At 47.3% G+C, this 24,831-nt stretch overlaps 1 protein-coding gene across 1 annotated transcript in view; it reads right to left on the bottom strand.

Moving 5' to 3' along the window:
• Positions 1–22,671, bottom strand: part of kank2 (KN motif and ankyrin repeat domains 2) — a 90,785-nt gene extending 68,114 nt beyond the window's left edge. The window contains exon 1 of the mRNA XM_055664138.1: positions 22,528–22,671. The gene's annotated coding sequence lies outside the window, so the exon portion shown is untranslated. The remainder of the gene's footprint in view (positions 1–22,527) is intronic.
• Between the last annotated feature and the right edge of the window lie 2,160 nt (positions 22,672–24,831).

The raw sequence follows: 24,831 nt of genomic DNA, 5'->3' as shown, positions 1-24,831 counted from the left end.
TTTTTGTGTCTATCTTCGGTTTAAACCAGCATCTGCAGTTCCTTCCCACACATACACTTTAATTTTAGTTCATTGTCACGTGTACTGAGGTACAGCGAAAAGCTCTTGTCATCTGCCAACAAGTCAGCAAAAGACAATACATGATTATACAGCCATCCACAGTGCACGTCTTTGGAAAATGGTGGGAGTAGGCCACCCTTCGAGCGCATCATGTGATCATGATCTGATCATCCAACTCAGTATCCCGTACCTGCCTTCTCTCCATACCCCCTGATCCCTTTAGCCACAAGGGCCACATCTAACTCCCTCTTAAATATAGCCAACGAACTGGCCTCAACTAAAGGGCTGCTGTTGGGGAAGATATATAAAAAAGTGGAGCAATTATTATGGATGATCACAGATCCAGCTCACAGGGAGTCACCTGACTTGGACGCCATCTTGGAAAGTTCAACTTAGAGGGTGGTACAGTGGAAACAGGCCTTTTGGCCCACCTTGCCCACACCGACCAACATGTCCCATCTACACTAGTCCCACCTGCCTGCGTTTGCCCCTTATCCCTCTAAATCTGTCCTTTCCAAAGTTACAAGGACATTGTTAATGAAACGTTCCCAAACATCCCTTTCCTTGCACATATCTTATACACTGTGGACGGCTCGATTGTAATCGTGTACTGTTTTTCCGCTGACCATGGTATACGTGACAGTAAAACTGAACTGAGAAACATAGAGGAAATAAAGGTTGCCACTCGCAGAATGAGCTTGTAACTTGCAGAAAGCGCGAGGCAAGTGGGCTAGATCAGGCACAAAATGATACGTCTTACAGCTCGTGTTTGGATGTCCGTGGCTTCCCCCCCCCCCCCCACCCCCCTGTCCTGGCAGACTTGTGGTATGCAGAGCACACAATGGGCATCTCAGAGTGATCGGCCCACATGTACAGCAGATGGCGCGAAACCTGGTTTAATTAATGCCATACGTGCGTGTGTGGGCCTGTGACTTTCTCGCTGTGAGGAGCTCTTCCCTGTCTGCTGCTCTCGACTGCCAGCCATCCCCTCCCTCCCCCCTCCCTCGACAAAAGCAACGGTTTGTATCGTTCAGAGGGAGGAACAGCAGAGGGGGGGACTCTGCAGCAGTTGTCTTTTTCGCTGCTGTGATTTTGATTAATTTAAGCTGTGGTTTGCAGCTCTGTCATTTTCCCAGGGCCCGTCACTAATTCTGCAGGAACTGGATAACATCTCTCTGCTCCTAAAGTCGGGAAGCTTTTTGCTAGCCAGTAATTCTGAGAAAACATGGGGCCAGTGCAGGGGCCGGGACTTGGCAGCAGAGTTTGGTTACGAGCTCTGTACCAATGCAGTTAGAAAGAAAGGGAGCGGAACAGTGGCGCAGTGGGTGGAGCCACCGCCTCACTGACCCGGGTTCGATCCTGACCTCGGGTGCTGTCTTTGTGGAGTTTGCACCTTCTCCCCGTGACCGCGTGTGTTTCCTCCCACATTCCAAAGACGTGCGGGTTTGTAGGTTAATTGGCCCTCGAGTGTGTAGGGAGTGGATGAGAAGGTGGGATAGCATCGAACTAGTGTGATTCTTCTTCTTGCGAATGAAACATAAATAGACCAAAGGAATAGTTAGATCGTGCAGCCAGGTTGTTGTCTCTGTGAACGTCAAAATCTGCCAGTCCCCGACACAGCTCCATTTGGTGGGTGGTAGAGCAGGCGATCGATGGTCAGCATGGTCTCAGTGGGCCGAAGGGCCTGTTTCAGTGCTGTATCTCCAAGCTAACGTTTGTGTGGACATTTTGGCCAGTGGGAAATCACTGCGCTCCACATAGATTTCAAGGCTCGGACATTGCAGATACTTGCACCAACTATGGTCCCACACACTGTAGATAGGCTCAACTGCAGCCACTCTCAACCCCAGAGTCGTACATTACCTGAACCCGACCCAACATGGGGGCAGAGGAGGGTCTGAAGCAGAAGCGAGGAAGTGAGAAGTGATAGGAGCAGAATTAGACCATTCGGCCCATCAACTCAACTCCACCATTCAATCATGGCTGATCTCTCTCTCCCTCCTAACCCCATTCTCCTGCCTTCTCCCCATCACCCCAGACACCCGTACAAATCAACATTCTATCTACCTCTGCCTTAAGAATATCCATTGACTTGGCCTCCACAGCCACCTGTTACAAAACCAAGCCACCCAAGCAGGTCCAGCTCCTGTAAATGAGAAGGGTTTCGGCCCAAAATATGTTGCCTATTTCCTTCGCTCCATAGATGCTGCTGCAACCACTGAGTTTCTCCAGCACTTTTGTCTACCAGGGTATAACTCGATTCGTTTTGAATGGGTTCCTCCAGGCTCAGGGCTTGTCCTCATGCCCCCTGAACCAGAATCCCTCCCGCCAACACTCTGACATTAGCCAACACATTAACATTGTTAATGTTAATTTGTGTTTATTGTTGTTTATTATTGTACGATTGTATGTATGACTGCAGGCACGAAATTTTGTTCAGACCATAAAGTCTGAATGACAATAAAGGTATTCTATTCAATCAGTCAAACTTTATCCAACACAATGGTGTTAGGTGGCGCAGCGGTAGAGTTGCTGCCTCACAGCGCCAAAGACCTAGGTTCGATCCTGACTACGGGTGCTGTCTGTATGGAGTTTGTACGTTCTCCCCATGACCTGTGTGGATTTTCTCCAGTGTCTACCATTTCTTCCCACACTCCAAAGAAGTACAGCTTTGTAGGTTAATTGGCTCGGTATTAAAAAAAATTGTCCCTAGTGTGTGTTAATGTGTGGGGATCGCTGGTCGGTGCGGACTTGGTGGGCTGAAGGACATATTTCCACGCTGTGTCTCTAAACTAAACTAAACAGAAGTCTGCTGGTGGATAACATGAGGCGCTCACGCCAAGCCAACCCAAACACGGCCAATCCAGGCTCCAGCCAAGACCATGTTCCCTTCATTTCATCCAGAACTGAGACAAAACATAAAATATAATGATCTCAAACATCCTATTAATCAGAACTACAAATATTGATCGCGGTGCAGTCATGCTAAGAAAATCATCATCAGCTGACTACGATACAGCAGAAACCAACACTAACCCAATAGCTTCAGCAACATATGGCCTGTAGCAGTTGGAGTGATACAGTGTGGAAACAGGCCCTTCGACCCAACTTGCCTCCACCGGCTAACATGCCCCATCTACACTAGTCCCACCTGCCCGCGATGTCCCTCCCTGTAGCTTGCCTTGAAGTCCATGTGAAGAGCAGTGAGTTCTCACTGGCAAAATGGTCCACGCAAATGTCAGTTTAGTTTAGAGATACAGCAACGTTACAGGCCCACCGAGTCCATGCCGACCATCACACTAGTACTATGTTGTCCCACTTTCTCCTCCACTCCCTACACACTAGGGGCAATTTACAGGGGGCAAAACAACATACAAACCTGTACGTCTTTGGGATGTGGGAGGAAACCGGAGAACCCGGAAGAAAGCCACTTAGCAGGGGTTGGAGGCAAACGTATCCCGGTTTTGGTGGTGAACTTAAGACCATCAACTCGGTGAAAGACGCTCTTTGTTCTGCATTTGTTGGTCTCCCAGCGGAGCGGGATGTCCGTCGGGGAATGTTGCCGACTGGCCCGCTGCAGACTGCAGGAGTACATGCTGAGGGACGCACTGAAGCTCGGTGCAGCCAACAGCCAAGGCTCGGTGTGGGGGAGGACCACTAGGGTCCTTCCACTGCTGGTCATGGGGGGGCAGAGTCTGGTGGGGCCACCCCCCAAACAAGGTACGGGATATCACCCCAGGGGAGTTACAAGGAGTTTCATTTTCTCCAAAAATGTGTTGCAAACATTACTGAGCATGACACTTATTATTGCATCAACGCTGAGAATATCTGTAGAGTCTGTACGCAGGTTTTGTTTTTGTATATAGTTTTTATTCTAAATAAAGTCTATTTTTGGAAATGAACTTCCTCTGGATGTTTCCAAATGCAAATGAAAGAAAAGGTTTCTTGATTAGTCAGGGTGTGAATGTTATTTTTGGAAGGCAGGAGAATGGGGTTGAGAGGGAACGATAGATCAGCCACGAGTGAATGGCGGAGTAGATGGGCTGAATGGCCCAACTCTGCTCCTATGACATATGAAATACAGGTGGGTGTGGGCATCTTACACCTATCAGCACCTAGTTACACCTTACTCTGGACATCTCTAAAACCTGCTAGATAAGTGGGAGGAACTGCCTATTGAAGGGTACACTTTCAACTCTCTCTCCGTCCCTCCCTCACTGAAGTCGGTGTGATAGCTTCAGCCGTCTTGTTGAGTCTCATTGTCTGTAACCCGTTTTCACCTAGCCCTTTACCATCGTCACTTCTTTGTACATCTTTCATTCTTTTGTTCTATATCTCTCCACGTCACCGCCTATATCTCTCGTTTCCCTCTCCCCTGACTCTCAGTCTGAAGGAGGGTCTAGAACAGAAACCTCACCTATTTCTTCTCTCCAGAGATGTTGCCTGTCCCGCTGAGTTAAGGCCTGTCGCACTTGGGCGTCATTTGTGCGTCATTTACGTGACATAATTTACTCGTCACGATGCAGGCAGCGTGCATCGTGGCGCGCATCGTGGCGTACATCGTGGCGTGCATCGTGGCGCGCATTGTGGCGTGCATCGTGGCGCGCATCGTGGCGCGCATCGTGGCGTGCATCGTGGCGCGCATCGTGGCGTGCACATCGTGGCGCGCATCGTGGCGCGCATCGTGGCGTGCATCGTGGCGCGCATCGTGGCCCGCATTACGCACACATGCTGCGTGGTGACGCGCGGTTGCGCGCGGCGCCCCAGGATTTTGGGATTCACAAAATCTTTGCCCGCCACCTGCGTGACACGCAAAAGACACCCAAGTGGGACAGGCCCTTAACTCCAGGTTTTTGTGCCTATCTTATGTTCAACTTTGGGTCAGTCTTTGTTCAGAACCTGTGGAGGAGAGAGGTCAGAGAAGAAAGGAGGAGCAACAAAGGGGGCATGGGAACGGAAACGATGCAGTGGTTATCTGTTTCCCATCTTTATCTGAGCTTGATCACTGAATCTAAATCCCTGGATAGCATCAAGTCGGAGAGATCACTGTTGCTTGAGAGGAATGTGCAGCGTCTGGGATGGGTTAGCGGAACATGCGACAGAACTTACGTTATTAAATCGCAATAACACGAGCAAAAGCCGGGGCGCATTCTCCAAATAACTCCTTTAACGCCCATGTTTCGGGGCTTGCTGAGAAGGGGCAACGGGACACACTGACCAAGGTGGAGGGGCAGGGAGATGGAAAGCGGGGCAGATTGGTGTCAGGGACGGAGCATGGGGCAGAGAGGTAGGCAGGGCTGAGGTAGCTTTCAGGTGAGAGGGGGCAAAGTTTAAATGAGATTTGTGGGTCTAGTTTTTTCTACGCAGAGGGTAGTGGAACGCGCCTGGAACACGCTGCCAGGGGTGCTGATGGAGGCAGATACGATAGTGGCATTTAAGAGGCTTTTAGATAGGCACATGGATATGCAGGGAATGGAGGGATATGGATCACTTACAGGCAGAGGAGATTAGTTAATAGACAATAGACAATTAAAATAATTTAAAAATGTATCAGACAAGTATGTATACATACAAGGAATATTACAATAGACAATAGGTGCAGGAGTAGGCCATTCGGCCCTTCGAGCCATCACCGCCATTCAATATGATCATGGCTGATCATCCCCAATCTGTACCCCGTTCCTGCCTTCTCCCCATATCCCCTGACTCCGCTATCTTTAAGAGCCCTATCTAGCTCTCTCTTGAAAGTATCCAGAGAGCCGGCCTCCACCACCCTCTGAGGCAGAGAATTCCACAGACACACAACTCTCTGTGTGAAAAAGCGTTTCCTCGTCTCCGTTCTAAATGGCTTACCCCTTATTCTTAAACTGTGGCCCCTGGTTCTGGACTCCAGAAAGAAAGTTAACTTGGCATCATGTTCGGCAAGGACGTTGTGGGCTGAAGGGCCAGTTCCTGTGTTGTACTGAGCTATGTTCTACGGAGCGGGAGGGGTAGAGAGTGGAGGGAGGGAGAGACGGGGGGTGAGAGCGTTGGGGTGGGGCATGGATTGATAGAGATTGTGTGAGGTAGTGGGTGATATGGGAGTTAGAAGGGGAGGGACAGAGGGGCTGGGAAAGCAGACACGGAACGGAAACAGTAAAAAATTAACTGGTAAAAACAAACTCTGAGTTTCCAAAAACAGCATTTATTTTTTCTGCCGGAGCCAGAAGCTTTTCCAGAAGGATAAATCACTCTATCTTTCATTATGTCTGTGGAAACTGCTGCTATCCCTGACTCTCTCCCTTACACATACAAGTCTCATTGCTTTTATGTGTGGGTGGCTGGAGAGGCAAAGCTAGCACTGGGGCAAGACACTGTAACAAAAGAAGGGCGGCACAGTGGCGCAGCGGGTAGAGCTGCCTCATCAGAGACCCAGGAACGATCCTACAGTAACCTCAGGTGCTGTCTGTGTGGAGTTTGCATATTCTCCCTGTGAGGCCAAGGCAGGGGGTATTTTGAAGGCAAAGATAGACAGACTCTTGATTAGTATACGTGTCAGAGGTGGGTGCTAGCTCGAAGGGCCGAATGGCCTCCTCCTGCACCTATTTTCTATATTTTCTATGTTATGGGGAGAAGGCAGGAGAATGGGGTTAGGAGGGAGAGATAGATCAGCCATCATTGAATGGCGGAGTAGACTTGATGGGCCGAATGGCCTAATTCCTCTCCTGTCACTAATGACCACGTGGGATTTCTCCGGGTGCTCCGGTTTCCTTCCACATCCCAAATACATTCTGGTTTGTAGGTTCATTAGCCCCAAGTGTGTAGGGAGTGGACGAGAAAGTGGGATAGCAGAACAAGTGTGAGCGGGTGATCGGTGGGCCGAAGGGAAGGGCGCCTTTCCATGCTGTATCTTTCAAACATTTCATAGAAACATAGAAAAATAGGTGTAGGAGTAGGCCATTCGGCCCTTCGAGCCAGCACCACCATTCAATATGATCATGGCTGATCATCCAGAATCAGTACCCCATTCCTGCTTTCTCCCCATATCCCCTTGATTCCTTTAGCACTAAGAGCACTATCCAACTCCCTCTTGAGTATATCTTGAATACACTGAATTCAATCAATTTCAAACTTGCATTAAAACATGTTAAGATTCAAGCAGCTGACTAAGACAAGACTGGGCCAAACCCTGGCCACAGGATAGCAGGAGCAGGAGTAGTCCACTCGGCCCCTCAAGCCTGTCCCACTGCTCAGTGGCATCATGGCCAATCTACACTGGCCTCAACTCCCCTCTGTGCTAGTTCCCTATCACCCTCAATCTTTCTCTCTCTCTCCACATTAAATGGGATCTAACCACCTGTCTAGCTGGCAGAGAGACTCCACCCTCTGAAAGAAGAAATCTCTACACCTCATTTTTAAATAGCCGGTCCTTATTTTGTAGCTGTGTCATATTGATAAGTCACAGGAGTAGAATTAGGCCACTCCACCCACTGAGTCTAATTCACCATTCAATCTTGGCTGATCTATTGTTCCCTCTCAACCCCATTCTCCTGCCGTCTCCCCACAACCCTGACACCCAGACTAATCAAGCATCTGCCGATCCCTGCTTTAAAATTACCCATTGACTTGGCCTCCACAGCCGGCTGTGACCGTGAATTCCACAGATTCACCACCCTCTGACTAAAGAAATTCCTCCTCGTCTTTTCTGTCCAAAATCTTAGTCATACAGCGTGGAAACAGACCCTTTGGCATAACTTTCCCACGTCGATCAACATGCCCCATCTACACTGGTCCCATTTTGTAAACCAGCATCTGCAGTTAAAGATTTAAAGTGGCAACTGCGATCCGGTGCAGTGCAGCCTTGCAACTGGGGAGGATTCCCAGTCATGGCCATTGGCACAGAGACATGGACAAGTGTTTTTTGGAATGGGTGTTGGGTGTGGTGGGAGTCTGGGGAAGGATGTTGGCAAGTTGATGGATTCTATGTTAGGGAAACATGTTTGAGCTGTGAAACCCTTGACTGGCAAATAGTCACCTGCCACTCTCACAAAGACTTCCACTTGATCCAGAGTATAATGCCCCTTGTCCCACTTAGGAAACCTGAACGGAAACCTCTGGAGACTTTGCGCCCCACCCAAGGTTTCCGTGCGATTCCCGGAGGTTTTTGTCAGTCTCCCTACCTGCTTCCACTACCTGCAACCTCCGGCAACCACCTGCAACCTCACGGTGGGGCGCAAAGTCTCCAGAGGTTTCCGTTCAGGTTTCCTAAGTGGGACAGGGGCATTAGAGTCATACAGCGCGGAAACAGGAAACAAACCCTTTGGCACAACTTGCTCACTTGTCGATCAACATGTCCCATCTACACTAGTTTCTTTTTGTAGACCAGCACCTCGTATTTCCAGCTTAAGGATTTGGCCATGGTGGTAGAAGGTAGGAGATGTCAGGTTTTCTCTCAGATAGGGGACTGTTAACTCTGCTGCAAATTCACCCAATTTCCATTTCACGGACTGTTCTCAGCCTCCCCGCGAGACACAGCGCTTGAACGGGCATTTGATACACTCGTTTATAAATGCATTCCATTCAGATGAATCAAAACATCACGAGTGGAGAACCCAGTTCTCGGCCCTGACCACACAGGGGTGTGGTGCAGACTCTGTTCTTGGACAGAGGCACAAGGATCAGAGCGGCACGGTGGCGCAGCGGTAGAGTTGCTTCCTCACAGCGCCAAAGACCCGGGTTCAATCCTGCGTGCCCGTGCGGAGTTTGTACATTCTCCCTGTGACTCGCGAGGGTTTTCTCCAGGAGCTCCAGTTTCCTCCCACACTCCAAAGATGTACAGATTTGTAGGTTAATTGGCTTCTCCAAATTGCAAATTGTCCCTAGTGTGTGTAGGATAGTGCAAGTGTCCCGGGTGATTGCTGGCTGATACGGACCTGGTGGGCCGAAGGGCCTGTTTCCACACTGTATCTTCGATTAGTTTGGAGATACAGCACAGAAACGGCCCTTAGGACCACCGAGACCATGCCGACCAGCGACCACCGCACACAGCGATCAGTCTGAAGAAGGGTTTCAGCCCGGAAGGTTGTCCATTTCCTTCGCTCCATAGATGCTGCTGCACCCGCTGAGTTTCTCCAGCATTTTTGTGCATCACCACACACTAGCACTATCCTACACACCCTCGGGACAATTTGTAATTTTACTGACAAACCTGCGTGTCTTTGGAGTGTGGGGGAGAAAACTCACGCAGGTCACAGGATGAACGTACAAACTCCATACAGACAGCACCCGTGGTCACAATTGAACCTGGGTCTATAGCTCTGTAAGGCAGCAACTCTACCGCTGCGCCACCGTGCCGCCCACTCAGGTGTAGGTTAGGCCCTCTTAAATCTCTAAAGCCTACTCTGTACTCTCTGAATGCCCGCCCGCCCTCCCTGAGTGAGAGATTCTCCAGATCCAGCAGCGGTGGAAAGTCAGGAGCCTGGATCTCGGTTCCGCTTCCACCTCAGGGGACAGACATGGAACCAAAGTAAAAGGTCACACATTTGTCATCAGTGCAGACTGATGACGCCACTACCAGTGCCTTGGCCGATTACATTGGGTGTGGCCAGACTCATCCACATCAGCTCACTGGAATGTCCTGAGCATCAGAGGAGTGGAAGGAAATGGAACCAGAGATGGCCCTTCATAAATTGTCACAGGAGCAGAATTGTGCTGTTTTTAGCAGAATTTCTATTCAGCGATCGAGTTAATAGAATAGAATAGAATATGTTTATTGTCATTGCACAAAACTGAGCAACAAAATTCCATTTGCTTCTCCTCCGTTAAAAGAAATACAACACGACACCAATGCACATATGTACAGTTAATAGTAGAATATAAATACATTTTTAAAAGAGTTTAAAAGAATTTAGCGGTATTCCTCGAAGTTACTTCTTGCTTCCCAGTGTTCACTATTGGAGTTAAGCTTTCTTATCGCACAATGGTAGAAACTATTTTTTAGTCTACCAGTGCGAGCCTGCAGAGACCTGAATCGCCTCCCGGAGGGTAGCAGAGTAAAAAGGTGGTTGGCAGGGTGGGATGTGTCCTTCTTGATATTTATGGCCCTGCGCAAGCATCGGGCCTTGTATATGTCACCCAAGGAGGGCAGATTAGCATCGTTTTCTGTTCCCATGCTCCCCTTTGCTGCTCCTCCTTCCTTCTTTCACCACTCTCCTCCTTCTGAACAAGGACTGACCCAAAGTCGACCATGTTCCCTGCAACAGGCCATTCCTCCCACATATCTGGCAGGTTTTACAAATGTCCAGAGTAAGCTCTAACCAGGTGCTAAGTGGGTGTAAGAAGCCCACACACACGTTTTTAGTTTTAGAGATACTTTATGCGTGGAAACAGGCCCTTTGGCCCACGGACCAGCGATCCCCGCATACTAACACTACCCTACACACACTAGGGACAATTTTACATGGATACCAAGCCAATTAACCTATAAACCTGTACGTTTGTGGATTGTGGGAGGAAACCAAAGATCTTAGAGAAAACCCACGCAGGTTTCGGGAAGAACGTACAAACTCCGTACAGACAGCACTCGTAGTCGGGATCGAACCCGGGTCTCTGGCGCTGGAAGACAGTAGCTCTACAGTTGCATCACCGTGCCACCCACAAACTGCTGGACCTCTTGGCTGATGGGAGAGGGGCGGAGAGAGAGTCTGCAGCTCACACAATAAGATGTAACATTCACAGCATTGTGACAAGAATCAGTTATACCCGAGATCAAACTAGAAACTCCCATTCCGTTTAAATGCTGTTTCCCGACCAGATGAAAGGCTGAGAGAGAAGGGCCCACTCCAGCATTGATCTTGGTCTAAGTACCAGGGATAGTTGAACCACTTTCAAGTTGAGAGGCTAAGTTCGAACCCAGGTTATATCTGTTATCTGTGTCTGGAATCCTACAGCTTGCCGAGGAATGTGGCAAGGGGTGGGAATGTTTGTTTCAAACCGCATCAGAGCAAGAGGGAGGTACTGGTTGGGTTTGTAGGGTTGGTGTTACATCTTACAGGCAAACACATGACTCCCAGCCTGACACTGCTCCCAGGGTGGGCTGTCAGAGACACACGCCTGCAATTAATCACACACATCAACACACATACATACCATCTTTCCAGATGCCCCCTCCTGAAGCTCAGAGCTCTGCCTCAATGGTTCAATGGTACTTTACTGTTCATTGAAGATGGACACAAAAAGCTGGAGTTGTCCCACTTAGGAGATTTTTTCGGCAACTGCCGGCGACTGTAATAATTGTAGCAGGTCGCCGAAAAAACAGCGACTGGACACCCCCTACGACAATGTCTATGACAATGTCTACAACAACCTACCATCTAGTCTACGTCCAGCTAAGGCAAGCTACCGACAACCCATTAGGACGGCCAAACCTACAACAATCTACGTCCACAAGCTACAACAAGGCAAGACAATTCAGCCGCCGGTACCTGTTGCCAGTTGACGTAGGAAGTCGCCAAAGGAATTTAGGAAACTGAGGTCCATGGTGCAACTAAAGATCTATGGCCTGTCCAATAGGTCAGATATACCATATCAGATCATTCAGTTCAAACCCAACTACAATAGACAGAGCAAAGGGGACTACACAGAGTTGGGAATATAAATCTCAGCATGATGGTGCATTAGTTCCACAAACAATATCCAACGTCTTCCATGATGATGTAGAGGCGAGTCGAACAGTTCAAGCTCCATAGACGTGGAGTGCTACAGGGCAGCATGGTGGCGCAGCGGTAGAGTTGCTGCCTCACAGCGCCAGAGACCCTGGTTCCATCCTGACTATGGGTGCTGCCTGTGTGGAGTTTGCACGTTCTCCCCGTGACCATGTGGGTTTTGCCTGGGTGCTCCGGTTTCCTCCCACACTCCAAAGACGTGCGGGTTTGCAGGTTAATTGGCTTTGTTAAAGACGAAATTGCCCCTAGTGTGTGGAAGAGTGCTAGTGTACGGGGTGACTGCTGGTCGGCATGGGCTCGGTGGGTCGAAGGGCCTGTTTCTCTGCTCTCTCTCTCTCTATATAAACTAAAGTCCATCGAAGATCATCATTGCTGAAGTTAGTCAAATAAAATGAGTCTACACCGCTATTACAACTATTCCCAATGGGCTTGAGGATAAAGCAGGGATCCATGGGGGGGGGGTTAATGGAAGCCAGCAAACACCCAGAGGTGGCTCATGCAACATGTTGAGCAGAGACCACAGGAGGATAACATGCAGAGATCTGTGAGGGGGGAGGGGGATGGTAGAGGTGAGCACTTTGTGTATGGGTGCCAGTAGCAGGATCTATGCACCCAAACCATTGATAACCAATTAGTTATAAGTGATGTCCATGTAATTAGGCCAGTTGGCCCATCATGTGTATCCCGCCATTCAATCATGGCTGATCTATCTCTCCCACTCAACCCCATTCTCCCGCAATAACTGCTGACAGTCACACTAATCAAGAATCTATCTATCTCTGCCTTAAAAATACTCATCGACTTGGCCTTCTGTGGCAATGAATTCCACAGATTCACCACCCTCTGACTAAATAAATTCCTCCCCCTTCCTAAAGAAACGTCGCGAGGCTGTGACCTCTAGTCCTAGACTCTCCCACGAATGGGAACCTCCTCTCCACATCCACTCTATCCAGGCCTTTCACTAATCAGTAAGTTTCAATGGTGTACCTCCTCATCCTTCTAAACTCCAGAGCGTCGAGGCCAAGTGCCGACAATCGCTCACCGCATGTTAACAGGACAGATCAATACAAGGAGGAGAGTGCGGGTGCTAGGAGTTGCCCGCGATGGAGGGCAGTGCCAGGGGTGGGTTGGATCAGAGCTGCTTCGGTGGGTCTTTGATCTGAAGCCAAACCGCGAATGTTTCCCACAAACCGGTGTTGGTGCCAACTGGACCCGAACCTACAAACGCAGCCTGCCAAAAATAAAATCTGGTCGGCTCTTTTCGACATTACACGGACTTAAACACTGCCAGTTTATAGTTAGTCGTTACCATACAAGGCAATCACGTCAACTCTTCCTTTGGCAGCAGATCCTTTGTGCAGCAGATCCAGACTTGTTGCCCGATGAGCCCAAGGGACAGAGTGGGACGTGGTCACTCATGTGTCCTGGCTGCAGATGTCCTGAAACTCCTCACCTTTGGGCACTGCTGTATAAAACACCATCCTAACCTGGCACCCTGTATGCTCAGATTAAGGCAGGAACGGGGTACTGATTGGGAATGATCAGCCATGATCACATTGAATGACGGTGCTGGCTCGAAGGGCCGAATGGCCTACTCCTGCACCTATTGCCTATTGTCTACTATAGCAGTCAGACCACACCCATAGCCAACAGAACAGAACACAAGAACATGTAGGAAAGAACTGCAGATGCTGGTTTAAACCGAAGGTAGACACAAAATGCTGGAGTAACTCAGCGGGACAGGCAGCATCTCTGGAGAGAAGGAATGGGTGACTTTTTGGTTGGGACCCTTCTTCAGACTCGAAAACGTCACCAATTCCTTTTCTCCAGAGAACGTTTCATGTCGAGACCACGCAGTGTGTCGGAAGGAACTGCAGATGCTGGTTTACACCGAAGAGAGACACAAAATGCTGGAGTAACTCAGCGGGTCAGGCAGCATCTCCGGAGAGAAGGACTGTCGACTGAGGATGGGATGTGGCTGAGGAGGGGATTAAAAAGGGAGGTTCCTCAATTAGCCAACTCTCAAGCCCGTTTTCTCCTCTCTCTTCCTTTCACATTCTGACCATCCCCTCCCTGCCTTGCCTTCATGTTCGGGCTCTCTCTCTCTCTCTCTCGCTCTCCCCTCCTTGCTAGCTTCCAGACTCCTGGCACCAAGCCGTCTCTGCCTTCGATCGACACAGAGAAAATAATCAGAATCAGTCCCATATGAAACACAAACCAAGGGGAGGAGGGGGGAGTAATAATTAGACTAATAGTGAACATCTGCCAAGTCCAAAACAACAGCAGTCAGCTCCAAACCCTCACTGAGTGAGCACAGCCCTTCAACTGGGACAGAAAGCTCAGCGGAAATTACTGCAAAAACATTAAAGCTATGATCGCTGTTCAGGAATCCCCATAAAAAAAAAAAGTTTCAACAATTTTCAAGTGAAAATACTTGCAGGATTTTGTGCAGCTTTGAACAGGAATGAGAGAGTCCGTTTCACTAGGTGGTTGGATAAGGATGTTGTCGAGATCGCAGAGGGTCTCCGCGTCCTTGATAGACTGGTGTGGATTTGGTTTGGGAAGGGAGCACTTAATGCACCTCGGACTCAAAATGAAACATTTCCATTGAATATAGACACAAAATGCCGGGGGAAACTCAGCGGGCCAGGCAGCATCTCTGGGGAAAAGGAATGGGTGATGTTTCGAGTCGAGACCCTTCTTCAGTTTAAGGGTAAAGGGGAAATCCTTTAGGACCGAGATGAGAAAAACTTTTTTCACACAGAGAGTGGTGAATCTCTGGAACTCTCTGCCACAGAAGGTAGTTGAGGCCACAGTTCATTGGCTATATTTAAGAGGGAGTTAGATGTGGCCCTTGTGGCTAAAGGGATCGGGGTACGGAGAGAAGGCGGGTACAGGATACTGAGTTGGATGATCAGCCATGATCATATTGAAGGCTCGAAGGGCAGAATGGCCTACTCCTGCACCTATTTTCTATGTTTCTCTGTTTCTATGTTTCAGAGAGTAGGGGGATAGGGAAACTAGAGGTATGAAAAGGTACAGAAGGAATCCAAGCCCGCATACAGTAGATGATTGCACCTGGAATATTGTGTGCAGTTTTGGTCTCCTAATTTGAGGAAGGACATGCCTGCTATTGAGGGAGTGCAGCGTAGGTTCACCAGGTTAATTCCCAGGATGGCGGGACTGTCATATGATGAAATAATGGATCAACTGGGCTGATATTCACTGGAATTTAGAAGGATGAGAGGGAATCTTATAGAAGCGTATAAGAGAGTTGTGAATCTGTGGAATTCTCTGCCACTGAAGGCAGTGGAGGCCAATTCACTGGATGTTTTCAAAAGCGAGTTAGATATAGCTTTTCGGGCTAACGGAATCAAGGAATATGGAGAGAAAGCAGGAACGGGGTACTGATTTTGGATGATCAGCCGTGATCATACTGCTGGCTCAAAGGGCTGAATGGCCTACTCTATTGTCTATGTAAGAAAGAACTGCAGATGCTGGTTTAAATCGAAGGGACACAAAATTGCTGGAGTAACTCAGCGGGACAAGGCAGCATCTCTGGAGAGAAGGAATGGGTGACGGAACGGATCGAAACGTCTCGACCTGAAACGTCAGCCAATCCTTCTCTCTGGAGATGCTGCCTGTCCCGCTGAGTTACTCCAGCAATTTTGGGTCTATCCTAGTTAAAGTAATCTTCTCTGCTAGCATGAGATCCATAACCCTCCATCTCCTGCAGAAAACCATGTGCCTATCTAATAGCCTCTTAAATCCCATGATCACATCTGCCTCCACCACCACCTCTGGCAGTGTGTTCTAAGCACCCATCACCCTCTGTGTACAAGAAAGCTTGTTCCACACAACTCCATTAAACTTTGCCCCTCTCACCTTAAACCTCTGCCCTCTAGTCTTTGACATTTCCACCCTGGGAGAAAATTTCTGTCTCTCTGCCCGATCTATGCCTCTTATAATTCTATATATGCCTATCTATATATGTCTATCTGTACACTGCAAGGGCCAGGAAGCGAGCAGGCAAGATCATCTCTGACCCCTCTCACCCTGGCCACAAACTCTTTGAATCACTTCCCTCTGGAAGGCGACACCGGACTGTCAAAGCTGCCACAGCCAGACATAAAACAGTTTTTATCCACGAGTAGTTGCTCTACTCATCAGCCAAAAATCTGTAGCCTCCCTTTGATCTGGTATTTTGTTGGTTCACATGCTTGATCAATGGTGTTTTATCATTAATGTTTTATTATTATTAATGTTTAGTGTTTCATTCGTGACTGTCACTATGTGTCATGTTGTGGGTGGAGCACCAAGGCAAATTCCTTGTATGTGAATACTTGGCCAATAAATTTACTGACTTACTTACTTAGTCTCCCTCAACCTCCAGCATCCCAGCAAACTCCAACCCACATTGACAATCTGAGCTGGCTCTGGATCGAACATGGGTTCACCAGCATTGTTTGCTGAACTTGGGTTGAGCAGAGTGGAGAAGTCATGTTTTATTTATTCCAAATCACAATCGTGGAGCCACACGGCTGAAAGGATGGAACATTCCGATGAGACAAAGGTTCGTATGGCTCAAGTGGGTGGCTGTCAAAATGATGCACTCCAGCACTGTTTTAAATAACAGTCCAAGATCTACACAGGTCTCACATTCAGTGACAATAGCTGCAAAGCACACACAGTGGTCACAGCAGATCAACGGTACAAACTAACTGACATGGTTTGACATTTCAGTCTCCCACGGAATATGTAGCCTCGTAGAAAAAAAGCCGTTTCCACTAACAGCCCCGTATCTTATGAGAATGTCAAGTTTACAGAGTTGTTACTGATAGATGGAAATAGCATGTCGTGATTATGCACTCTTGTAGAACTGACCTCACCGCTAAAATCATAACACACTCTGATCAAAAGTAACAGTGAAAGGTATTTACTTGGAATCCAATTAAACTCAAATTAAAACTAAATACAAATGCTACAATAGTCCAAAAAGACATCTGGGTAGATGTATGGATAGGAAGGGTAACATAGAAACATAGAAAATAGGTGCAGGAGTAGGCCATTCGGCCCTTCGAGCCTGCACCGCCATTCAATATAATCATGGCTGATCATCCAACTCAGTATCCCATCCCTACCTTCTCTCCATACCCCCTGATCCCTTTAGCCACAAGGGCCACATCTAACTCCCTCTTAAATATAGCAAATGAACTGGCCTCAACTACCTTCTGTGGCAGAGAGTTCCACAGATTCAATACTCTCTGTGTGAAAAAAGTTTTTCTCATCTCGGTCCTAAAAGATTTCCCCCTTATCCTTAAACTGTGACCTTATTCTGGACTTCCCCAACATCGGGAACAATCTTCCTGCATCTAGCCTGTCCAACCCCTTAAGAATTTTGTAAGTTTCTATAAGATCCCCCCCTCAATCTCCTAAATTCTAGCGAGTACAAGCCGAGTCTATCCAGTCTTTCTTCATATGAAAGTCCTGACATCCCAGGAATCAGTCTGGTGAACCTTCTCTGCACTCCCTCTATGGCAATAATGTCCGTCCTCAGATTTGGAGACCAAAACTGTACGCAATACTCCAGGTGTGGTCTCACCAAGACCCTGTACAACTGCAGTAGAACCTCCCTGATCCTAGGGCCACAAATACAAATAACTTAATATGCCAGATGCTGGCTTCACCAAATATAGACACAAAATGCTGGAGTAACTCAGCAGGACAGGCAGCATCTCTGGAGAGAAGGAATGGGTGACGTTTCAGGTCGGGCAGTCTGAAGAAGGGTCTTCACCCGAAATGTCCTGGGTCTCCTCCATTGCCAGAGTGAGCAACACCGGAAATTGGAGGAACAGCACCTCATATTCCGCCTGGGCAGCTTGCATCCTGATGGTATGAATGTTGAATTCTCCCAATTTTGCTAGCCCTTGCTGTCTCCTCCCCTTCCTTAACCCTCGAGCTGTCTCCTCCCACCCCCCCGCACTCGGGCTCCTCCTCCTCCCCTTTTTCCTTCCTTCTCCCCTCCCACCCCCAATCAGTCTGAAGAAAGGTTTTGGCCCGAAACGTCGCCTATTTTCTTCGCTCCATAGATGCTGCTGCTCCCGCTGAGCTTCTCCAGCAACTTTGTGTACCTTCGATCTTCCAGCATCTACAGTTCCTTCTTGAACACTTCATTCTAGAGATGCTGCCTGTCCCGCTGAGTTACTCCAGCATTTTGTGTCTATCTTTAGCCAGCAATATGCCAGCATGGACAAGGTGGGCTGAAGGGACTGTTTTGTTGCTGTACAGCTCAACCACTCTATAATTACAGTAGCTTCCTCAAACTCCTCCAAAAGAGAGTTCACTGATTTGGTAGTTCGATTCAGTGGAAGAACGGACAGCCAATGCAGTGACAATGCAGGCAGGGAGAGAATAGCAACAACACAGCAGCTACTGAAGCTGGTTTCAGCATCGCTGATCAAAGAAACCCTGTCTCATTAGTCAGATAATCACGAGATATTGATCTATGCAATTGAGTAAATAGGCTCTGAAGAGGAAAATGGATTTTAATGAGCTCTACTTTTCAAAAGGACTCCCTTCTCTCAAATTCTGCACATAATTCCAAAATGGGAAGAGGGAAGAAATGCAAGGTCAGAAATGAAAATAAATTCAGGGAAATAAAAAATCTCTGGGAATATTCAATGGGAATGGATTATTTAATATCAATAATAAATTTTATTCATAAAAAATGTAAGAAATATTGCGGCACAGTGGCGGAGTTACTGTCTGTAAGGAGTTTGCACGTTCTCATGGTGATGGTGGAGCCAAGGGATATGGGGAGGGGTACTGATTTTGGATGATCAGCCATGATTACAGTGAATGGCAGTGCTTGCTTGAAGGGCCGAATGGCCTACTCCTGCACCTATTGTCTATTGTCCTGTATGGGTTTTCTCCAGTTTCCTCCCACACTCCAAAGACGTGCAGGTTTGTAGGTTAATTGACTTTGCAAAATTGTAAATTGTCTGTAGTGTGTAGGAGAGTGTTTGTGCGCAGGTATTGTAGGTTGGTGCGGACTCGTTGGGTCGACAGGCCTATTTCCACGCTGGTATTTCTTAAACAAACTAAAATCAAAAGCAGTGCATGGCTATCTTTACATTCAGTTATAGTGTTGCTATCGGTTTATTATCGCTGCATGTACTAAAGTTCAATTCCTAATATATTTGAGTGCCTCAGGAAGTGCCAAAGAGGAAACAAACAAATTGCTGATTGTAGTGTGTAAGAAGGAACTGCAGATGCTGGTTTAAACCAAAGATAGACACAAAAAGCTGAAGTAACTCAGCGGGACAGGCAGCATCTCTAGAGAGAAGGAATGGGTGATCGTTGTATGAAGAAGGGTCTCGACCTAAAACATCACCTGTCCTGCTGAGTTACTCCAGCTTTTTGTGTCTATCTTTCCTGATTGTAGTATTACAAATGCAGAGAAATTGCAGGTAAAAAAGTACGAGGTTCGTAATGAGGTAGATTGGAAGATCAGGAATTTATTCCCAGCATATGCAACATCACCTGGCCCGCTGAGTTACTCCAGCTTTTTGTGTCTTTCTTTTCCGATTGTAGTGTTACAGCTGCATCTGTGTTAAACGTAATTAAACCAGTCGTTCAACATCACAAATTGGACACGAAACTACACAGTTCATTCACTGGAGCACAAGGTTGGGAAATCCCTGCCTAAACCTTACTGTGGTCAAATTATAACTTGCTCTCTGTACCCAGATCTGATCACCGAGAATTTATTCATGCATTGGAAGCAGTGAAAAGAAGGGCTTTGTGCCTAAGATAGATGCAAACTGGAGGAGTAACTCTGCAGGTCAGATAACGTCTCTGGAGAAAAGGAATAGGTGATTTTTCGGGACGAGAATCTTGTTCCGACTGAACTAGCATCTCAAGTCAAGTCAAGTCAAGTCAAGTCAAGTCAAGTATCCCTTATTGTCATTCAGACTTTTCAGTCTGAACGAAATTTCATGCCTTGCAGTCGTGACATAGAATAAAAATAACAAATCACACAATAAACACATATTTAACATCCACTACAGTGAGCCCACCAGGCCCACTCACTGTGATGGAAGCCAAAAGTCTTAAGTCCTTGTCTCTGCAAGGGACATGGATAGGACAGGTTTGGAGGGATATGCAGGCAGGTGGGGCTAGTGTAGCTGGGACATGTTGGGCAGTGTGGGCAAATTGGGCTGTTTCCACGGTGTTTAACTCCATAACTCTATGCAGAACTTTGTGCCTGGTGGGTATCATGGCCTTCTTCTGTGCTTTCAGTGGGCTCCAGTATTAAACGAGATAAGACATTGGAAATGTGATGGCTCGGCAGTTTTGTGTCGTTCCTATCATTGTGTCAGAGCGAGGGGAGTCAGATGTTATGAGAAGACTTCAGTAAACAGTCACGGCCACAGTGTGCCAATAGTTGTTCAGTCCAAAACAGCCTGAAGATACAAAGGGAGTTCCTCGCCCTCTGGTTAACATTCATCCCACCACAAATGTACCGACTCGACACTTGTGGCATGTTGAACGAGCTGTGAGGAGAATTTGAGGAGCAAAACCTCGTTCTCTTGAGAACATGGAAGAGGAACTCTCAGCTGAAAATATGATACCAAACATAGAAGGTAATTGCAGGAGGAGGCCATTCGGCCCTTCGAGCCAGCAATGCCATAGAAACATAGAAAATGTGCACAGGAGTAGGCCATTCAGCCCTTCGAGCCTGCACCGCCATTCAATATGATCATGGCTGATCATCCAACTCAGTATCCTGTACCTGCCTTCTCTCCATACCCCCTGATCCCTTTAGCCACAAGGGCCACATCTAACTCCCTCTTAAATATAGCCAATGAACTGTGGCCTCAACTACCTTCTGTGGCAGAGAATTCCACAGATTCACTACTCTCTGTGTAAAAAATGTTTTTCTCATCTCGGTCCTAAAAGACTTCCCCCTTATCCTTAAACTGTGACCCCTTGTTCTGGACTTCCCCAACATCAGGAACAATCTTCCTGCATCTAGCCTGTCCAACTCCTTAAGAATTTTGTAAGGGGTTTCATTATTCAATATTCGCCTTTCAATATGATCCTAAATCTGTATCCCGGTCCTGCTTTCTCCCCATATTCCTCGATTCCATTAGCTCTGAGAGCTATATCTAATTCTCTTTTGAAAACATCCAGTGAATTGGCCTCCACTGCCTTCGGTGGCTGAGAATTCCCCAGATTCACAACTCTTTCATATGTTTCTATGAGATTCCCACTCATCCTTCTAAATTCCAGTGAATATTAAGCACAGTTGATCCATTCTTCCATCATATGTCAGCCATGCCATCCCGGGAATTAACCTGGTGAAGTATTTGGAAAGGATGCAGAAAAGATTCACCTGGATGTTACCAGGGTTTGTGGGCTTGAGTTGAAGGGGGAAGTTGGATAGGCTGGGGCTTTTTTCTTTGTAGTGTAGGAGGCGGAGGTGTGACCTTATTGAGGTGTACACGATTATAATGGGCATGGATAAAGTGAACGCTCACAGTCTTTCCCCCCCGGAGTAGAGAGTTCTACAACTAGAGGACACAGGCTTAAGGCGAGAGGAGAGAGACTGAAGAGAGACCTCAGGGGCAGCTTGTTCAACCAGAGGGTAATCCGTATCTGGAATCAGCTGCCAGAGGAAGCTATAACATTAGATACAATTGTGACTTTTAAAAGACATTCGAACAAGTACATGGATAGGAAAGCACAAAATGCTGGCGTAATTCAGCGGGACAGGCAGCATCTCTAGAGAGAAGGAATGGGTGACGTTTCCCCAGACTCACCCCTTCCTTCCCTCCAGAGATGCTGCCTGTCCAGCTGAGTTACTCCAGCATCTTCGGTTTAAACCAGCATCTGCAGTTCCTTCCTACTCATGGATACGAAGGGTTTAGAGGGCTAGGGGCCAACATGAAATGCAAAAGGCAAACATTCAATTTGGTCGGCATGAACAAGGTGGGCCGAATGACCTGTTTATATGATGCAACGCTCTGTGAATCTATGACTAAAGGAGATCGGAGAGTGAAAAATAAAAATGAAAGAAATATCAAACGATTTGTTTCGGAAACCAAACACGGGGACAACAAAGGCGATTCCTGTGAACTCCGGGGAGAGTTTGGCTCAAATGCAGCACGATTGTTCAAACTGACATCTAAAACCAAACGAGAATTCAGGGCAGGTTTGAAAACAAAAGTGAAGTCTTTCCTCCCAGCCCTGGGTGGGGTGTTTGGGATTGCTCGGACTCTGTTCTCTGGCGACTGCTCCTATTTCCATCACCGTTGGGTTCAGTTAGTCCGGCTGACCCTGTTTCCCCAACGACTTCCGACCATTCAGTTGGGAATATCGACCACGTCCCCGTCTGTCGAGGGAGGACGAGGAGTCTAATTTCGTCCCAAAACACTTTTTCTTGGTGCAAAACTCCCCCCCCCCCCCCCCCCCCCCCCCCCCCCCTCTCTAAATTATATCCAGAAAGAGCATTCGTTTAACTCCAAATAGATCGGCCAGCCACTTTAGACATACAGTTTAATGTTTGGGGAACTAGTCGGCTGCTATTTGCAAAGATACGTCCCGAGATTCTGACTGTAAACATCCCACGTTCATTCAAAACATCAAAGGCACAAATGTTTAATATCAACAATGCTTCTTAAAGTTATTGCAAAGCTCTGAATACATTCACGTATTAATTTGCTTCGAAACAAACGGTACTTTTAAAACTTCCACGACTTACATTAAAAGTTGACTCCCCAGCGCCGCAGTCAAATCCTCCTCCGGCTTTGAGTTGAACGATTCTAATTGCGAGAGTCCGATGCCGAGATGGCTTAGGGACTCTCTCCAAATTGCCACATCTGGAACAAAGCGCACGACGTAACCTTCAGGATCCACAGCAACCAATGCACACGCCTTTTCCAGAGCTCCAAATCCCGGCCCCGTTTTAAATAGAGCTTTCTGCCCAAAAGTAAACACTCTAGGAAGTAAGCAATTTCATTTTAGATTATGTCATGGGATCATAGAGAGATGAAGTACACAAACAGGCCCCCTGCCAATTGCATTATTTATATTTACGCCTACATAAATCCTATTTTTAAAATTATCTCAGCAACTCCCCCTTAGATTCTACCTTACCCACATGGGCAGTTCATAGCAGACAATTAGTTTAGTATTATAGGGTCTGAAGAAGAGCCTTGACCTGAAACGTCACCTATTTTCTTTCTCCCAGACATGTTGCCTGACCCGTTGATTTACTCCAGCATTTTGTGTCTATCTTTAGTTTAGATTTGGTTCAGTTTAGTTTATTGTCACATGTACCGAGGCACAGTGAAAAGCTTCTTTGCAGCGTGCTAATTAGTCAGCGGAAAGACTGTACATAATCACAATCGAGCCGCCCACAGTGCTCAGATAAACGGAATGATGTGTAGTGCAAGGTAAAATTTGATTAAAGTGGGTCTCCATTGAGGTTCAGGACTGCTCTCTCCTTGGTGGAAGGATGGTCCAGTGTGCAGTTTTTGTCTCCAAATTTGAGGAAGGACATTCTTGCTATTGAGGGAGAGCAGCATAGATTCACAAGGTTAATTCCTGGGATGGTGGGACTGTCATAGGTTGATAGAATGGAGTAGCTGGGTTTGTAAATTTGTGTTTGTGAAAATTGTGTTGTGTCTTGGTTCTTCTACTTGTTTGTATGACTGCATAAACCAAATTTTGTTTGAACCTCTGGGTTCAAATGACAACAAATATATTGTATAAATTGTATTGTGTTGTATTGTATTGTATACTGTGAAATTTAGGATTAGAGGTGATCTTATTGAAACATATAAGATTATTAAAGATTGGACATGTTAGAGGCAGGAAACATGTTCCCAAAGTTGGGGGGAGTCCAAAACCAGGGGCCACAGTATTAGAATAAGGGGTAGGCCATTTAGAACGGAGATGAGGAAAAACATTTTCACCCAGAGAGTTGTGAATCTGTGTAATTCTCTGCCTCAGAAGGCAGTGGAGGCCAATTCTCTGGATACTTTCAAGAGAGAGTTAGATAGAGCTCTTAAAGATAGCGGAGTCAAGGGATATGGGGAGAAGGCAGGATCGGGGTAATGAATGTGGATGATCAGCCATGATCACAATGAATGGTGGTGTTGGCTTGAAGGGTCGAATGGCCTACTCCTGCACCTATTGACTATTGCATCTATTAACCTTTTGTGTTGCATGTACGAGGAACACCAAGTCCATTTGTACCACAACATGTTGTAGCCTCATCTTTTAAATAAATGTTTTTCGTTCATTCTTCCAGGACTTTTAGGATCGCCCATTTCCCCCAAATGGTACTTTAGCAGTCAACCTCCTGCCTAGGTGGTGGGAGAAAGGATGCAGTAAGGAGGCGGGTATCTGGGGAAATGTAACTATGATTGTCCAGAGCATGGGCGGGGTTGTTGTGGTGAAACAGCGTGGTATTAGAAAATGCATTGCCACTAATAGCTGGCTGTAGATGAGCAGGAAATCACGTACCACAAAATGATGGCAATTCCTGTGGCACAAATTAAAGGCAGGAGTCATGGATGTGTCAACATTTCCTTCAGTTCAAATCCTACAAAACCAAACCGTCCTGTTTCGAAATACCCCTGGGATTTGCCGAGTTCAATGTTGGAGGTTGTGGAGGATGTCAAGACTTCTGTGGGATTTTGTTCTGGACTGGGTGGGCATTTACTCAGCTGGTGATATAGGGGGGAAGGTCATATCATGGTGGCACAGTGGTACAGTTGCTGCCTTACAGCGCCAGAGCCCCGGGTCCTGGGTTCGATCCTGACTACGGGTGCTTGCCTGTATGGAGTTTGTACGTTCTCCCCGTGACCTGCGTGAGTTTTCTTCCAGATCTTCGGTTTCCTCCCACACTCCAAAGGCATGGATAGTGTTAATGTGTGGGGATCGTTGGTCGGTGAGGACTAGGAGGGCCGAAGGGCCTGTTTCCATGCTCTATCTCTAAAAACTAAAAGTAATGACAAGAAGAATTCCTCTCTTCAGAAGAAGGGCCCAGAGATGTTGC

The sequence above is a fragment of the Leucoraja erinacea genome, chromosome 39 (genome assembly GCF_028641065.1).
Source record: "Leucoraja erinacea ecotype New England chromosome 39, Leri_hhj_1, whole genome shotgun sequence".
Classification (NCBI taxonomy): domain Eukaryota; kingdom Metazoa; phylum Chordata; class Chondrichthyes; order Rajiformes; family Rajidae; genus Leucoraja; species Leucoraja erinaceus.
This window is presented reverse-complemented; position numbering and strand designations above follow the sequence as displayed.